Consider the following 12,348-nt stretch of genomic DNA (forward strand, 5'->3'; position numbering starts at 1 on the left):
ATACATAAACAGAAAGAATGGCTAGGTCACATTTTGAGACTATCTACTGTTTTATTTAAGTAATCAAAAGCTCAGTGGTTTTTTTTTTCTTTTTTCATGAAAGGAAATGATATTAACAAGACAAACAAAGGACAAAGAAGAACGTAAGACAGCTGGTGGAAAAGTTCAAGCGATTATTTTTCTTGAGTATGTTAGATTATACCTTTTTATGTGTTTTGTGCCTGAGAATAGTTTTATAGGAACGTTCAGTCTGTAAACAAGTTTCCTACAGTTTTTACAAATCCACAATTCAAATGAGTTTTCATCTCAAAAATAATGTTCTATTCAAAATGACATTTTGTCATTCTGACATTTAAATGTAGCTAGTAGTTCCTGCTTTTAGTAAAGCACTGAGAATAAATTGCTACAGTTCTTCTATCTACTTTGCCCCATTAAAAATTGTTGCCATAGAAGTTCTTACATAAGAAAGGGAGTGTTGTCTTCTTTAGGGTGGAATGGTCAGTGAATAGAATGAAACATAATTAGAAATCAGGACTTTCCAAAGTGTTTGAAAGAGGGGTGTGGAAGAGCATGGACCAAACTACACAGATTTGGAAGAGCATGGACCAAACTACACAGTTTTCTATGGCTGTTTTGAAAGCTTCTCTGGCTGTCTTTACCAAATGAAGTAGCTGCACGTGGTGTACTGTCCCCGTCTCACACACGCGCCCCCACAGACAGCTAAAGAACTCAGCCGACAACAGTTTTATCTGGTATCAGAATTGGCAGCAACCCAGTGGCTGGCTGTCAGGTATTCTTTACTCACAAGGGGGAGTTTCTCCCTTCGTCCGGGAACAAAGCCAATATATAATAATCAACAAAGTCCAGTAAATACAAAGAAGGTTGTCCGATATCCGTTTTTTGCTTGTCACAGAGCTGAACCGGCCACCACACCCTCTTTTATACCCTGTGGGGTGTGGTCCAATAACTCAGCCTAATCCCTGCCACGCCTCTTCTTCTGTTGCACGAGTTTATCTCTGTGATTCTGCCGAGGATCCAGCCAAGACTCATTTTCCTCATTACTGTCCACCTGTGGCTGTGTGGACGTGCTTGGCCCCGGGCCTATCTCTTGACCTTTGGTGGACACCGAAGGCATTGCCAGAGTGGAGGGTCCTGGAGAGGGAGGCCTTGCCAACTCCTCTCCTTCACTCTCGGAGTCCTCTCCTGCCGATAACACAGGCTCAGGTAACAGAGCCACAACACGTGGTAGCTCCATCCCCCTTGTCCCTATTTTCATTAACTTCCTAGCTTTAGATCAAGTGCTTCAACATCCCGCTCTATGCTTCAATCCACCCAGAATGCAAGAAGAACCAAAACAGACCAGCAGGACAACTCATCTGCTCATTCCATGCCTTTGGAACATCAATTCTGAGACATGTTTAGAACATCTGAAAAGATATGTTGTAAACATAGTTTATCAAGTTATTTACTTAGTTTTTTCCTCCTAAATTGCTGCTGCATTTTTAGTGTATATTCTTGAGGGGATTGTGGGTCCAGTGGAAGTCATGCCCCTTTCAGCCACTTTCTAGGCATTCAAAAGGAATCTCTTGGGTGAAAAAGATCTTCAAATATTTTGGTCTGTTAAGACTCCTTTATAAAATTTATTACCCCGCCATAGAAATCTCATTGGAAATATATCTTGGTATCTCCTAAACTCTAGTAAACTTGAACTATTTAAGATCTATTATTGGCTATTTAGACTTCTCCAAGTATGTGAGTCTGCTGTGAACTGAGATTACATTTTGCTCCTGTTTGGCTTTCAAGATTTGTTTTGCTAAATTAATATTATACACGAGATTCAAAAAGTTTGGTTGTTTGGTACGGTGGTCTTATTTAAGATATGACCTCCATATTGGAGGTCATTTCCATGCTGATGACTTATAACATCTTCACTGTATTATCTAGCCATTGTTGGAAGTGAGCAACAACTTATCTGTATTATTATAATTCTGGGAAACAATGCTTTAAGAAATCTGGAAGATGCTATACTCTTATGCAAAAAATCATCTAACCAGAAAAAAAACAAAAACAAAAACAATTTAAAACTTGTTTGTATTGTATTTTTGAAAACTGCATGTGAGGTATGTCTATCTCACATAAACTAAATGGAAAAACAAATACATTGGGAACAGACAGATAATTGTTGAACTGTAACAGTATATACAGAAGGAACAAGCCAAAAGATTTCACAAATAGTATATTATTGTCCATTATATATAGGGGCACTTGACTTTACCCATACTTCAATTTACTGTATTGGAGACATCCCCTGTGATGTGAGGATATGATGTGATGTGAGAAACAAAGAATTTATGCCACTTATCGAGCTGAAAATAAAATTTAAGACATAATATGGTATAGGGCAATGATGGCTAACCTTTTTGCCATCGCGTGCCAAAAGCAATGGGGAGCATGGGGTGGGGCGAGCGTGCACGTGCCCACATCCATAATTCAATGTGCCCCGCCCCCCCAAGCATGCACATGCGACCCCCCCTGTGCGACCCTGCTTTTGGCAGGTGATGTCATAGTGGGCCCAGTAGGTAAGGTGACCAGACGTCCCGCTTTTGGCGGGACAGTCCCGCTTTTGAGCAATTTGTCCCGCGTCCCGCGGCGTTTTAAAAAAGTCCCGATTTTTCATTCTGCCTCCTGAGTCCCGGCTGCCTCCTGAATCCCCGCTGATGGCTAGAGGGAAAAAAAACTCTTTAAACTCTTGCCGCGGGGCTTCAAAGGGCCGACCTACAGCTGATCAGTGTTAAAAAAAAATGAATAGACCCATGCCTGCAAAAATAGAAAAAACAGCCCCTGTTAACAGCTTCCGCTAGGTTAATTAGCTGCAAAAAGCTGCAAAAAGTTCCTGGAGCAGATTTTTTTCCCCCTAGCTATACTGAAAACAAAGGCGAAAGCGAAACTAAACCTGCAACGTGACAAAATGAGGCAGAGAGAGATTTCTTTCTTTTTCTTTTTCTTTTTCCTCACCAAAAAAGGTAGGTACAAAACTGCAAACAATGGGAAATTTTGGGCAAAAGAGGAGAGTTCAAGATTTTAAAACACAAAAGAAAAAAAGCTCTATTTAACTAGGGAATTGTAATAATTGAGATACTATTAATAATTGTATATTGTGTTGAAAGCAGAAATGGTTAAGTTGTGGTTTGGAGGAATATATGGGGGAAATTATTTGGTTTATTATTATTGGTAAATATAATTAATTGATTTGTAAGAAATTGGATTGCATGGAAATAATTGGAATATTCATGTTCATATTGATTAATATACAAAAAAGATAGTTATATAACTAATTGATTTATATTAAAATGTTGAATTTGTATTAAACAACTGTATTACATAATTACATAATTAACCAATGTGAGGATGGATATAAAAATAGATGACAATGGGAAGGGGTATAATATAGAATAGAAGGGAAAAATTGAATTTGATTAAGATTAGAGATGAGGATGAAGGGTAATATTGTTTTTTTTTAAAAAAATAGATGAGGAATAAATATGGCAAAAAGGAAATATAGAAATTGTAAATTTAATTGAAATGACTAAACGCTGTTTAAATTTGTGAACCAGCCAAATATTCTGTTCAAAGAAAATACATTGTATGTTTGTATGTGTGTTTCTATTTATTGCCATTTATTCATATTTGTTCTCTTTTATTCTTTAAAGTTTAACAATTCATTCTTAATCTTAATATCTTTATATTTGCTTGGGGTTGGCTTTCTTCCCTTTCATCTTTTTTATTGTACAGCAATCTTTCTCCTCAAACCTACCACCACTCTCTTTTCTTTCCTTCTTACTTTCTCTTCCCCCCACCCTCTTTTTCTCCTCCCTACTTCCTCTTCCTTTCTCCTTCTCCTCCTCTCTTCCTCCCTCTTACCCTCACTCCTACTCTAATTTCCATTCCTTCATCCCTCTCTATTGCTGTATCCTTTAATGCATATGGACTACTCAGAGGGCTGAAAAAGTTATTTTTGACTGGTCCTCACACTTTTGACCAGTCCTTGAACGTATGACTGTCCTCACATTTTACATTTTTGCCCTATCTTGTCACCATGGTGAAGAGAAGCAGTTGTGAAATGAGTGACATGGTTGTTAAGAATGCTGCATGGGCATAAATATGAGGATGGTCATAAGTGTGAGGACCAGTCAAAAGTGCGAGGACCTGTCAGAAATGACTTTTTTCAGCCCTCTGGTTAGTCCTTTTGTGCATATGGACTACTCAGAGGGCTGAAAAAGTTATTTTTGACTGGTCCTCACACTTTTGACCAGTCCTCGAACTTACGACTGTCCTCACATTTTACATTTTTGCCCTATCTTGTCACCATGGTGAAGAGAAGCAGTTGTGAAATGAGTGACATGGTTGTTAAGAATACTGCACGGGCATAAATGTGAGGATGGTCATAAGTATGAGGACCAGTCAAAAGTGTGAGGACCTGTCAGAAATGACTTTTCAGCCCTCTGAGTAGTCCCTATACACATAGCCATGGCCACCCGGTCACATGACCAGCTAGCCACGCCCACCCAGTCACATGGCCTCCAAGCCACGCCCACACAATAAGTCACGCCCACAATGGTGTCCTTCTTACCAATGTTAAAATCTGTTCACCTTACCCTATACACACAGCCATGGCCACCCGGTCACATGACCAGCTAGCCACGCCCACCCAGTCACATGACCAGCTAGCCACGCCCACCCAGTCACATGACCAGATATCCACGCCCACAAAATAAGCCACGCCCACAATGTCCCTCTTTACCAATGTTAAAATCTGGTCACCTTACCAGTAGGCCCATTTTTTTTGCCCTCCCCAGGCTCCAGAGCTTTCTAGGAGCCTGGGGAGGGCAAAAACGGCCTTCCCCACTCCCCCAGAGGCCCTCTGGAAGCCAGAAACGGTCTTTTTCCTGACTTCCAGTGGGCCCAAAAGGCCCAAAAATCAGCTGGCCAGTGCATGCATGCAGGCTGGAGCTGATCTAGGCAATGCTCGCGTGCCCACAGATATGGCTCCGTGTGTCACCTTTGCACACATGCCATAGATTCACCATCACGGGTATAGGGTTTCCTGCCTAAGCAGTGGGGTGGACTAGAAGACCTCCAAGGTCCCTTCTTACTCTGTTATTCTATTCTAATATCATTTCCTTTTGGCATAAGCAATGTTTACTCAGACATTGCTGGACTTCCTTAAACATTTGTTAACAAGTGATTATAAAGATGATTATATTTAAATTGCCTTTTATTGTTCAATACAAAACAAAAAGCTACTCTTAAGACATTTGATCTAGATCTTTGAGGAGCAAGAGAAATCAATAGGCATTACCATATTATAAAAATAACTAATAACGATTAGCAATGCATCAATGTCTATAAATAAAATAATAGGTTTTTTTAAATATTAATTCTTGTTTAATATGTCAAATGGCTTTCTTTTGGTAAATTGTATAATTATGTACAATTATATAATTCTGTATAATTTGTTTCATAATTGTCTATTAGCTCAAATAATATTTAAGTTGTTTCAAATGCAGTCAGTACTAAAGTGTGCCAAAATTAAATCTGACAATTTTCTGTGAGACAAAAGGTAAAAGAATTTCATAAAGTCTGACAATATTTTAGAGTCATTCCATATAATCAAGAATTGGAGATTCATAGAATATATCTAAGCAATTCTGGTGGGATAGCAGATTAACAGATTAACAGAGTTGGAAGGGAACTTGTACGGACCTTGTAGTCCAACCACCCACCCAAGCAGGAGACCTTACACCAGGGGTGAACTGCTCCCGGTTCAGACTGTATCAGGCAATCCGGTAGCGATTGTGGCCAGTGGTTTGGAGAACCAGTAGTGATGGTGGTGCAAGGCTCCGCCCACCTGCCCAGGTGTTGTTACTTCCTATTTTAACCAGGAAGTAATATGTTTTTACCCTCTGCCCATGTGCAGAAGGTTTTGCGCATGCACAGAGCATCTGCGCGCGCATGTGACACATGCACTTCTGAACCGGTAAGGAACGTAAGTAGATTTCACCCCTGCCCTACACCATTTCTAACAGATGGCAGTCCAGTCTCTTCTTGAAAGCCTCCTCACTTCTGAAGGCAAGCTGTTCCATTGGTTGATTGTTCTCACTGTCAGAAAATTTCTCCATATTTCTAGATTGACTTTCTCCTTGATCAGTTTCCATCCATTATCCCTTGTCTGATCTTCAGGTGCTTTGGAAAATTTTTGGAAGATCTGCAAAATTTCTTGGCGAAAAATCTTATATTATAAATGAGTCAATGATGATTTAGGAAAACTAACTTACTGGCTTCTCCGCTTCCTTTTAGAAAGAAATACAGACTGTGATATCAGAAAGTCTTTAAAAGTTGTGATCCACTGAAGTAATTGGATGCATTATATAATTTGTCCACTGAATATTAAAGATTCCTTTAATATTCCCACAATCATTGATGTGTAGAGGTTATTAAGAGGTGTTGTATGTATTGTGTTATTCACCAAATGTGTTTGTCATGAGCTATACAAGCCTCAATATTTGTTTATAAACATAGCATCAAGCAAAAGTTTTAATAGCTTCGACCAATCCTCGGTAACATACGACATTGTCAGCCATGGACTCACATTAATGGCAAGACAAGAGTCTTATCTTTCTATAGCACCTCAAATAGCAATAGTAATAGCACTTAGACTTATATACCACTTTACAGTGCTTTACAGCACTCTCTAAGCAGTTTACAGAGTCAACATATTGCCCCCAATAATCTTGGTCCTCATTTTACCCACCTTGGAAAGATGGAAGGCTGAGTCAACCTTGAGCCTGGTGAGATTTGAACTGCCAAATTGCAGGCAGCCGGCAATCAACAGAAATAGCCTGCAGTACTGCACTGTAACCATTGTACCACCACAGCTCATTTCCAAAAGATTTGGATGGAGTACAGTAGAAGGGTGAAGGTCTAGTCATTCAATATTACATTATATTACATTAAAGCATGATAAAAATCATTTGATCAGCAAGAAACATTGTGAAATACAAAGCATGCAGGCCATGTTTGAGTCCATTCCCTTTTATGTGGAAATGAGCTCCCTAGGATATAGCAGGACTTACTACTAAATAAATGTACCTACAACTATCTTCAGAATTAGTGCAATTAGAGAGAGTAATGCTAATTCTACTTCACATGTTGAGAAATAGATTGTCAAAGAAGGTGGGCTTTTTGCTTGTTTATTTTTTTACCTTAATGATATTCCATTATATAGGAATTAAAACCAATCATTTAAATTAAGCATTACAATTGGAATATAATTACTAGTTTGGATGTGCACATCATTAATACAGCATGTTTCTGTTCATGAAATTAACTCTTAGTGATTTTTAATTGCAAGAGAAAACAGATTGAGTTACTTCCTTCTTTAATTACATTGGTGCCAATAATCAAATAACCTTCATACTGGGATTACAAGGCAGTTCCTGGAAAGAGCAACAAAAGGTCGTAAAAGAGTCTTTTGTGTTAGTTGTCAGTCAAAGGAGTATCTGGCCATCTGAGCTGTGAACCAATATTCCTCTCAGATTGCCCCTTTATGCTAGTTAGCAATTCAATTGCATTCAGAGAGCTGAAAGATTTAGTGAACAAAGTTACCTGTTCTTGAATCACTCTTTTTGTAACACTTTTCTTTTCACAAAGCCAACTTGTAATTCAAGCTGAAGGGATTCTCTGGTGTCTCCTCTGTTCCCATGCTTTAGCTGAGAATCTTTTTTGTTTGCCAGTGTAACAGGGCAAATGAGGACACATGATTAACCAACACTATTATCCATATGTTCTCTCTAATATTACAGAGAACACGCTAATGAGATCTTTTCTATCAGACTTTAACAGATAGAATGAAGTATTTGCCACTGCACTATACAACAACTACGGGTTCTAAAAAAATTTACTACCAGTTCTGTGGGCGTGGCTTATTTTGTGGGCGTGGTTTGATGGTCATGTGACAATTATTTAGGATTTAGCAGAGGTACTGGTCTACCAGGCTTTTAACTGCTTGCAGAGCTGTACCGATCTACCCATTTATTTTTTGCCGGCACTGGTCTACCCATTTATTTTTACAGGCACTGATCTACTCATGTATTTTTGCAGGCATTGGTCTACCCATTTATTTTTTGCAGGCACTGGTCTACCCATTTATTTTTTGCAGGCACTGGTCTACCCATTTATTTTTGCAGGCACTGATCTACTCATGTATTTTTGCAGGCACTGGTCTACCCATTTATTTTTGCAGGCACTGGTCTACTCATTTGTTTTCATTTAATTTTAAAAATAATTATGTTTTGCCTGTGCTTAATCAATGCAGAGTTCATAATAGTAAGAGGTGGGTGGAATATATGTTTAATTAATCTCAATAATCATAATTTTAATATATTTTAAATCTTTGCAGAAGTACCTAAAACCAGCAGTAATGCTATATTCTACTGAATGATACTTCTGTTGAAGCATAATATTGATGTCATTTAGAAAAGGCATTTGTCCTAATTGTGTAGCTATCTCAGTGGTGGGTTTCACTTATCTTTGCTACCAGTTCGCACATGTGCGCTCGCTTCACTCGCATGCATGCTACTTCTGCTCATGCACAGAACGTCTGGGGGGTGAGGTATTTGATGACGTCTGGGGGGTGGGGTGGGCAGAGCATCCCACCACCGCTACTACTGGTTCGCCCGAACTGGTAGCAACCCACCACTGGGCTATCTCATTGGGAAGTTAAGCCAAGATTAGCAGGTAAGTGTGACATTTCAACTTTGTTATTTTCATAGTTGGAAATTTTTTGAGTTTCTAGAGAGGCTTTGAGGAGAAGCAACTTTGTCGGGCTATCTTTTTTTTTTTTTAACAAATAGGCTTGTGCAGATGCCATCTGTCGATGTTATAGATGGTTTAGGGCAGCCGATTTCAACCTGGGGGTCGCGACCCCTTTGGAGGTCGAACGGCCATTTCACAGGGGTCGCCAAAGCCCTCTCTCGCCCCCCCATGCCTTCACTCACCCTCTGCCTCTGTTTGATCGCCCGGTCGCCGTTCGCTTACCCCGCCCACTCCCAATCTATTGCTGCCTCCGGAGTCCCAGCTGGTGGCTAGAGGGAAAAAAAACTTTAAATTCTTGCCGCGAGGCTTCAAAGAGCTAGCTGCAGAGAGGTAAATTCCTGGAGCAAATTTTTTTCCCCCTAGCTATGCTGAAAAGCGAAATTGAAACTAAAGAAGGGTCTTTGTTGCAACGTGACAAAATGAGGCAGAGAGATTTCTTTTTCTTTTTCCTCACCAAAAAAGGTAAGTGCAAAACTGCAAACAATGGGAAATTTAGGGCAAGAGGAGGTTCAAGATTTTAAAACACAAAAGAAAAAAAGCTCTATTTAACTAGGGAATTGTAATAATTGAGATACTATTAATTGTATATTGTGTTGAAAGCAGAAATGGTTGTGGTTTGGAGGAATATATGGGGGAAATTATTTGGTTTATTATTATTGGTAAATATAATTAATTGATTTGTAAGAAATTGAATTGCATGGAAATAATTGGAATATTCATGTTCATATTGATTAATATACAAAAAAGATAGTTATATAAGTAATTGATTTATATTAAAATGTTGAATTTGTATTAAACAACTGTATTACATAATTAACCAATGTGAGGATGGATATAAAAATAGATGACAATGCAAAGGGGTATAATATAGAATAGAAGGGAAAAATTGAATTTGATTAAGATTAGAGATGAGGATGAAGGGTAATATTGGTTTTTTTAAAAAATAGATGAGGAATAAATATGGTAAAAAGGAAATATAGAAATTGTAAATTTAATTGAAATGACTAAATACTGTGTTGGAAGAAATATCCTTCTGGGTTCTGCTCCAAGTGGGGAAAAAGACACTGGAAACATGGAGATTGCTTGGAAAGATGGTTTAATGGTGGACAGGATCACATGGCTTGATGGGGCCCATTGTGTTAGTTTCTGTTGCTATTGTGTTGCAAATGTCCTTTGACAAAGGATTGACTTTCTGCCTCTGGCCCATTAACAAAGGGTGGGGGGCAGGAAGGTGGGAGCTGCTTTGTCTGTAAAATATGCTTCTCCATTTCTCATCCAGGGAAATATAATATTCTGCCTTTTTAATATTTCCCAAAATATTTCATTCTTCTAGGAAAGGGGTGGGTGCTAACCTCCTACAACTGTTTAAATTTGTGAACCGGCCAAATACTCTGTTCAAAGAAAATTTCCCTTCCCTTCCTTCATCCCTCTCTATTGCTGTATCCTTTTATGCATATGGACTACTCAGAGGGCTGAAAAAGTTATTTTTGACTGGTCCTCGCACTTTTGACCAGTCCTCAAACTTACGACTGTCCTCACAATTTATGTTTTTGCCCTATCTTGTCACCATGGTGAAGAGAAGCAGTTGTGAAATGAGTGACATGGTTGTTAAAAATGCTGCAAAGGCATAAATGTGAGGATGGTCATAAGTGTGAGGACCCGTCAAAAGTGCGAGGACCTGTCAGAAATGACTTTTTTCAGCCCTCTGAGTAGTCCCTATACACATAGCCATGGCCATCCAGTCACATTACCAGCTAGCCACGCCCACCCAGTCACATGACCTCCAAGCCACACCCACAAAATAAGCCACGCCCACAGAACCAGTAGTAAAAAAAATTAGAACCCACCCCTGGTTGGGGGTCACCACAACATGAGGAGCTGTATTAAAGGGTTGCGGCATTAGGAAGGTTGAGAACCACTGGTTTAGGGCCTCCCAGCACTGCTGAGCAGGCATGAAGCCACAAACAAATGCTGCATTGGTTTATTGTTCTATATATCATACCTGTATAATAGGTAATGGGAGGAGATGTTCTGTGCACGGAACAACTACTTTTGGACAATCAGAGTATGGATTGAAATCTCTGTGCTGCTTATGGTTTGCTCTTTACAGAATCTGCTTTGGAAGGAATCTGAAAATGAAATGAAAGTTATTTGCCATTCTGTTTTCATTCTTCTAAGTCAATGTTGTCTCTTGCAACTGGAATGTTAAACCATGTTCTGTTTTAGGTTCCCCGGTCTGGGCCAGCTGAGACCAATCATGGCCTTTCTGCTAATAGTTTAGGCCAGGTGTGGCTGTAGCTTTGTGATCTAAAGGGGTTTTTTGAGCAAGCATCAGACATGGCGGGAATAGACAGGACAGCGGGAGACACTATAGAAGAACTGCTGAGGGAGAAAGATGGAAAAGATAGAATCGTGAGTCAGCTACTAAAATCCCTCTTAGCTGACTTGCAAATTCATAGCAAACAATTATAAATGTCTGATTATTTGTTTGTCTGCAAACTGTCAGTGTGTCATCTTGAAATACCATCTGTTGGAATGTAAACTCTACTGATGTGAATTGGTTGACAACTAATCCTGTCTCCATAATTTACCATGGAAAAGTACCAATGATATAAAGTGAGAGGTTGTAATTCTCCTTACTCTCAGGAGAACAAGAGTCTGTGGCATTTATTTCATATACTCGGTTATAGAGAAATGAAGACGTCATATGAAGAAGCAAGGAATCAAAAATTAAGCCTGAAGCCAACCAGATTTTTTTTTTTTTTTAATTTGATTTATATGCCGCCCTTCTCCGGAGACTCAGGGCGGCTTACAGTGCGTTAAGCAATAGCGCGTTAAGCAATAACGCACTATTTTGTCCAGTTAACGCGCTTTTGTCCAGTTAACTGCCATACTTCAGTATCATTTGGGCCTTGACCAAGTAAAAACCTGAATTTCTTTAAGTCAAGGTAGGCAATGCATCAAGTATTAGAAATCCAATCCAAAGCCTGTATATACAGAGTTTGTTCATGGATTTCCCTTTATTAAAAAAACCAAAAAACTATCTAATTCTGTTCAGAATCATCTTTATAAAATTTGATTCTATAAAGAGACTGGGAAAAACAATCAATTTGGTGTTTTCTCTGTACAAAAGAGATCATGTTGATCATTCTTTGGATAATATATGTGAGCCCGATAATCTGGTTATAATATGGGAGTGCCATTTACCTATCACTTTAACAATTACATTTTGGATTATTTGTGAGTTCAAAGCCATGTGAATAATTCACTGATTGAAAGTGTAAAATTGTCTTTCCTACTGCTCAAAGGAAGATGAAATTCCAACTCATTTTTTTTAAGTTTAGTCTTAATAGTCCATGTTTTTCCCTTGCCCCACTTTAAAGGCGCTATCACTGTTATTACAAGGAACATTTTCACAGAAGAAACAAGAAACATTTTTTTCAGCAGTGTATATTATTATTATTATTATTATTA

The sequence above is a fragment of the Pituophis catenifer genome, unplaced genomic scaffold (assembly GCF_029215685.1).
Source record: "Pituophis catenifer annectens isolate HBS135680 unplaced genomic scaffold, rPitCat1.0.hap2 SCAF_1, whole genome shotgun sequence".
NCBI classification, from domain to species: Eukaryota; Metazoa; Chordata; class Lepidosauria; order Squamata; family Colubridae; genus Pituophis; species Pituophis catenifer.